Source organism: Talpa occidentalis, unplaced genomic scaffold (genome assembly GCF_014898055.3).
Source record: "Talpa occidentalis isolate TD23 unplaced genomic scaffold, MPIMG_talOcc4v2.1 talOcc4.3, whole genome shotgun sequence".
Lineage (NCBI taxonomy): Eukaryota > Metazoa > Chordata > Mammalia > Eulipotyphla > Talpidae > Talpa > Talpa occidentalis.
In genome coordinates this window covers 69,131,673-69,138,930 of record NW_023603184.1, presented here as the reverse complement: position 1 = coordinate 69,138,930, position 7,258 = coordinate 69,131,673, and the positions used below count along the sequence as shown (strand labels likewise).

General features: G+C 39.9%; 1 pseudogene; it reads right to left on the bottom strand.

The window, feature by feature from the left end:
- Window positions 1-612: 612 nt before the first annotated feature.
- LOC119255100 (60S ribosomal protein L10-like) lies at window positions 613-1,212 on the bottom strand (annotated as a pseudogene).
- Between the last annotated feature and the right edge of the window lie 6,046 nt (window positions 1,213-7,258).

The following is a 7,258-nucleotide window of genomic DNA, read 5'->3' as shown; positions in this document are numbered from 1 at the left end:
ACTGGAGGGTGGTCTTTAGCCAGTTTTTTACCCTGATTGATTTGGCTGGCTGTGTTGTATTTGAAATGCCCATGACAGTGCTGATTTTTTTGGGTATTTTCATTCCCACTTTTCATCTTGCAGCTTGAGCAGTTTAAAGCAATGTCGTTACCAACTATAATTTAACCATTTACCACTTATTTCTCCTGGCAATTAAAAAGAATAAGCCATGACCAGCTTAGCAAGGATAGCTTGCTTTCCCCCACCATGCTTTTCTGAAATTTCAGTTATAAGCCTAGAAGCAAAGGCTAAGTGATAAATCTTTTCCCGACCTTGCTATTAAGTTAGAGGATGGTCTTTAGCCAAGGGAGGGATCTCTCAGCAAAATTGTGAGGGTAGAAAATTTGGCTTGGGCACTAGCTGCCTCCTTTTTCTGTTGCTGGCCACTTGATAGCTCTCTGCAGGGTGCCCGAGTCCCATCATCCTTCTTGTTCTAAACAGGAGGAAGGCAGTCTGATGATTGTGTTCATGCCAATGTGCTAGACATACAATGAGTTATCACTCTTGTTTTTTTTCCAGAAGGATCAGAAGGTTTTATTTTGGTGTGACTATATCCTGGCAGCTCTGAGCCTCTCATAAGTGCAGGCCCTCTATTGTCCAGGGGCCATGATTTGGGATATATTTGACCTCACAGCCACCTGGGATGAGCAGCTTTTCAGTCACCATGACTTCACACTTATTTGTATTAAACTTAGTACAGCTTCGCTTCTTGGAGATGTGGATTTTCTGGTGGCCAGGGATCTTGACCTTGGCCCTCAATCATATACTCCTTGTTCTGCTGCTTCGTGACCATGGATGTGATGATTTTGCCAACATGGACCTTGGCCACTGTGCCCTGGCCGGGCACCCCAAACACCTGCCTGGAGTCTGTCAGCCATAGTGCAGGGCAACACCTTGTCGATGCAGATACTGTGGAAAGATGGAGCCTCACTCAGATGTGAAAGCCATCTTTGTGATGCTTTTCACCATATAATTGTTGGCACAGATACAGCCAGCCTCCAGGTCTTAGGAGGAGAGCTGCTCATATTCACCTCACACTATGTGGACACAGAGTGGGAACTTACCCATCTTTGCCTTATTCCACACCAGCTCAAAGAGGCGAATCTTGGCATCAGGGACTCCTTGCCTGAAGTGGGATTTTGGGTAAGGCTTGTTCTTCAATACTGCTAACATACAGTGGGGCTCTGGCCGATGGCACACTAGGATCTTCAATGGTTACTTAAGGAAAAGAGGAAAGATACCATTTCTGAGAATCTTTGAACTTATCAAGTAATGTCTGAAAAGGGCATGGCTTAACCAAAAGGCATGTCAGTGGTGGGACTTCAGAAATAATAGATCTTGGATTAAGGAAAATATTTGGTGACATGAAATTTCTTTGACATTTAAAATGACATTATTTAATTATTTAGTTTTGTATTATCTATTTATATCTATCTATCTAATCAAGCCTTTCTCTCTTACTCTCTCAATCCTGAAAGTTAATTATTTATAACAACTAGGATGCTGTGCTCAGTATTTCACATCATCCAGGTCAGTGTGCTCCCAAAATGTTCTCTGTGCAATGCCTGTGGAGTTTTGACATCTCTTCTCTCTGTGTAAGGAGGATCTGGTTATGGGCAAAGTCTGGACATAGAAACAACTGTCCTTTGCATCCACACTCTATTTCCAACTCTGTTTTTCCCTATGTGCTATTTGATGACACTAGCATGCATTTTCTTATATTTGCAGCAATATTAAGGTTACTAAGGAGACAAACCATTAGATTATGAAGTTTGAAATAGAAGCTGACTGCCAAAAGAAAATGGAAAGAGACTTGTTACTATGTGCATTAAATGAAAGGGAGACTCACCAATTCAATTTGATTCTTTAAACTCCTTGAATTAATTTTAATGGCATTAAAAACATATTAATGAAGTTAAATATTTAATGCAATATTGTTGCCCTATTTCTCTTAGATTAAAACTAGTCTGTACAGGTAAGAGAAATCTTTCTCCAGGGGTCTTCCTCTTAGAAAATGTCATCAGGCACTACCAGGAACTCAGCTGACAAGGAGATTGGACCAGACACCGGTTTTCTTTTTTGTCTCTTTTATACTCCCCTATAAAGAAAACAAAATGTTCTCTCCTTTATCCCAACATAGCATGCACTTGTTCCAAGTGTTACCTATGTTAACTCATTTGGTCATTACACAAACTCAGTGATGCTGGTATATTATCCTGATGTCAGAAAGGTTAAGTGACTCTCCCAGGATCATGCATTTTGTAAGAAGCAAGGCAGACATTACTGTAGAGGCTGTGATCTGGCTTCTGAACCCAGACTGACTCCACTCCACCACTCTGCTTCTCTTCTCACCCTCTTTACCCAGATTTATGCTTCTCATCCAGTTCTTATGCCAATAAGTACTCTATTACGATTCTATCAACACTTGCCTCTTTATCTGAATCTTAGAGGAATTGCATCTTTGTGTCTGCGTTCCTTCTAATGCATCGATGACACATAGTGGTTGAATAATACATGATTGTTAACTCTATTATGAAACAACTTTAGAGTAGTTCTCTGGGAAAGGGGCATGCTGGTATAGGCCCTGAGATCTCCTGCTCCAGTAGTGCTCTGCCCAAGGGCTTGGGCAATGAGTCAGCGCTGGATCTTTCTCTGCTCCCTCCAGGGGGGGAACAGCTCAGATCTGGAAACAGACCCTTTTGGGGTTGTGGACTGTTAACTTTGTTCTGAATAATCTATAAGTTGTCACAAGGCCATATTGCAGATAAAATAAGAGCATCCCTGAGTGTTGAAAGAGATCCCTGGAAAGTACCTCCAGGTAAATGACTTTCTGATCTGCAGGACATGATTTTTTTGGTTTTTGTTTTTTTTGAAAGATCTTCAGGGTGGATAACAGAACCATATTTCTCAGCCACTCATCACTGATATCTCCTTTAGTTTATACATCTTCTTGCAAAAAAATGTGAGTGCTCATATAAAATTCAATACAGTGTAGAAGAGTCAGATTAAAAATAACAGTAGAGCTCACACTTTAAAAGGAACAACAAGAATAGATGTTCCCAGGCACCTAGGACATGCTAATTTAACAGTTTTTCATTGATCTTGGCTCCATGTTTTCTACATCAAAAATGAAAAGTGAAATAAAGTTACATAATTTTCCTTGTAAGATAAAATTTTGATTTAAAGAGGGCATTTAGTCATTAGTGAGCACTGTCTTTAAATATGAATGATAACACTTCAAAGGATGCCTCCTAGATCGAGCCTATCCCTCAGGCACATCTTACCAAGGGGAGCAGTGGGCAAGTCAGGAGAGGTCTGCTGTGCCGTGTGGGCTGCTCCCTGGCCAGCCAGGGGATCGAACTCATGCTGCAGTGGCTGCAGAGAGCTTCATAGGTTGTGTCTTAACCCCTGCACCACCAGAGAGGCCCCCAATATTCATTTTAAGAACCTTCTGGAGGTCAGCAGCTGGAGTACTATTCTCTTAATGACTCATGGCTAATAAATGGTAGCCTGGGGCGTGGAGCAGGAACTGTACCCGAACTCTTCACACTGAGCAATGTAAGGTACAAGTTGTAGGTTGTGTGATGAACAAATAAGGAAACAGCCTACAGACCCAGGAAATCACATGGTTAACATTTTCGTTAAAGTAACTCTCAATAACAGTCTATTGAGAATTAAATTACCTAGTAAATGCCTATAGAACTGATTCTTAGAATTATGAAAATTCTGCATTGTTGATTAAAGTGATTGAGAAGACAGAGTCACCATTTGGTTGAAATAGTAACAAATTTTAGGTCTTCACTGGGACAGAATCAGCTTACATGGCAAATGAATATTTTTGCCTACTGTTGTTAAGGGCTATGGGTGGTTCTCTTCCTCAGGGTTGAGAATGATCTGAGGCTGCAAATTCAAATCTGAATTTGGCAGCTGTAATGGACAATGGGTGATGGGGAAATTGTTGCCAGCACATGGACCATGTATTATTCAAACATGAGAAAGTAAATTTTTACTTAAAAGAAAAAAAGAGATGTAGATGTCATCAGCATCCACAAAGATACATGATTTTGACCCAAAGTTCTGTATCATTTATTATGAAAAAATTTAAAGAGAAGAACATGTGATGTCAAAGTCTACTTAGTACAATCCCACTGAGACATCATATTTAATATAACTGCATCATTGGAATAAGCCCACTAGGATGACTGTGCTGTAAAATACAAAATACAATCTTATTTATTTATTTTTTTTTTAATAGAGGCATGTTTTTTATTTATTTATTTATTTATTTGTTTGTTTGTTTTGTTTATACATGCACTGGGTACAGTCAGAAGCGCGGGAGGGTGAGAGAATTCACCAGAGCCAGAGCAGGGAGCAGAGCAGGCAGAAGGACCGAAGTACACTGCTGAGGGGAGCAGCGGACAATCTTATTTTTTTTAAGATCACATGACTTTTTATCAAAGATTCTTTTTTGTTTTGTCTATGATGCCCAAGATTTTTATTTGCCCATCATTACAATTTTAATATACTGTCCACTCATCCATTTTTCTTTTTGTATTTTGTCCTTTCCTTTGTACATATTTGTATTTTTTTAGAAACATTAACTCTTAAGGTTAACTTTAAGCTTTCTACATTTAAGTCAAGACTTTATAGAAGTCTTACAAATATGCATAAGGTATTCCTTAAACCAAAATTCTATCTGCCTGCAATTCTTATGAAAACTATTAACCAAACACAAAATACAATCTTAAGTAGATATTTTACGGGTGTGTTTCCTTTAATGAGAAATGTGGAGAAAATGTGTCAAACTAGTTTTTCCCCTCCCATTGCAATTTCTACTGTACTATGCTGACCCCTCCCCACTCCCCCCATCCTTTTTAGGTCATTGCTATTACTTTCTGCTTTCCCTATATCCAATCCCTTTACCCTCTAAAATTTCTTCAATTCTCTTATAATATTTAGCTTTGTAAGTCAAGAGCCTATCATATTACCCCAGAGAAAACATTTTCAAGAATTACCCAATTTCTTTGCAATAGCTTTCAAGATTAAAAAAAAAAACCTCATCTTTGCCTATTTGCCTTATTTCATATCCAGTGGCTTCTTTTGACACATTAGGCTCCTCAGCTAAACCTCCTTGCCTTTGCTCATGCCATTTACTATACCTGGAATATTTCCCATTTTCCATTTGCTAGTCCCACTCATCATCTCTGGGATATCCCAAATACTGAATTTCTATTGTATCCTCATTAATCAACTGCAATTCACCTATAATTTGTTACCTTATTCTTAACTTCTTTTTATGTACTATTATGCTTCTGTATTACTTCGGGTACTTAGGAATACAGAACCTATCTTTAATTAACTCAAATAACAAAGAAAAAATTTATATGGGGCCTCCCCGGTGGCGCAGCGGTTGAGCGCTGGGTTGCGAAGCTGCCCGCAGCCTCTACAGCGCCGGTTCGATCCCCAGCTGCTCCCCGGCCGCTGGAGGAGGGTCCCACATGGCGCGCAGACCTCTCCTGCCACCCGCTGCTCCCCTCAGCAGTGTACTTCGGTCTTCTGCCTGCTCTGCTCCCTGCTCTGGCTCTGGTGAATTCTCTTACCCTCCCGCACTTCTGACTGTACCCAGTGCTTGTATAAATAAATAAATAAATAAATCTTTAAAAAAAAAATAGAAAATAAAAAAAAAAAAAAAAAAAAAAAAAGAAAAAATTTATATGGATGCAGGCAGTATCATAAGGCCAAGATGCAACCAGTCTATAGGAAGGTAACCAGGAATCAGAGGTTTGCAAGCTCTTTCTGCCTCTGATTTCTTTTTTTTTCTTTTTAAGAGTTATTTATTTATTTATTCAAGCACTGGGTACAGTCAGAATCGCGGGAGGGTGAGAGAATTCACCAGAGCCAGAGCGGGGAACAGAACAGGCAGACTGACGAAGTATACTGCTGAGGGGAGCAGCGGATGGCAGGAGAAGTCTGCACGCCATGTGGGACCCTCCCTGGTGGCCGGGGATCGAACCAGTGCTACAGAGGCTGCGGGCAGCTTCACAGCCCAGCGCTCAACCGCTGCGCCACCAGGGGAGGCACTCTGCCTCTGATTTCTGAGCATCTTGGTGTATCTCTCCCATTCCCTCTGTTCTTCTGCAGATTAACTTTCTCTGGTCTTCTATTCCACAAGGTAAAATATGCCTACTTTTACAACTATAGTCTGATATGATTTTCAATCCAATCTCTAATTCCTAGGAGTGTAATATAATTGATCTATCTTGAAGAAATGTCAATTATTGCTTCAGGGGGCAATGGCCAGTAAATGGCATTATCATTCAAATATGGTTGCTGGGGCCCATCAGAGGAATGGGGTGTATGCAAAGAAATCTAGGAATCAAGTCATTGGAATGAGTAAATGATTCAAGAAGTTTCCACTAGTTCCACTAGACCGCTATGGTCTCCACTAGTTTATGGGGACCTCAGGAATACAAATTATGTTCTCTTCTTTGCTGCATTTTCTCCTAACTCTCATCTTCCTGATGTTGAAATGTCTTATGGTGATATGTAGCAAAATGAAGCAATTTTGTTAAGAACAATACATATAGAGAAGTTATGAATTTTAGATGTTATTGATACTCTTGTCTCAGATTTTTGGTGATGATTTCAAAGGCTGAGAACAAAGCAACTGGTGCCAGATATTTACTCTCACATGGCGTTGTGTTAGACAAAGCGACTTAATCAGAGTGTGTAAAAGACTGTGAAGTTGATCTGTTCTCAGTAGCCTATTGTCATCTTCTAGTATATGTAAGAGAGAGAGAGATTGATGGATTGAAAGAGGGGATTTCTTTGGAGAAATCTGAGTATTTCTTACACCTTCATTGTTACTTTTCACTAATTCTAAACCAAATGAAGGGAAGTTTCAGAGAACTACTCAAAGAACTGGTTGCATTATCTGGAATTTGGGAGACTCAGAGATTGATATTGATTCTCTCAAAGTAAATAAAGGCTGAGTGTAGGCTGGTCAACAGCCTTGGGACAGAAGAATCAAGAAAGAAAAGGCTATGTTGAGAGACTAAACTTATGATGATAATGAGGAAAAGGAGCAAATTTCCTGGGATGATGTAGGCCTTTTCAAGGAAGATTGGTTTGGGTACATTTTTTTGGATTCCTTCCCACAAAAATCACCTGGAAGGTTGATCCAACCTTAGCTAAGAAATGAATGCCTGGAAACAGAAGT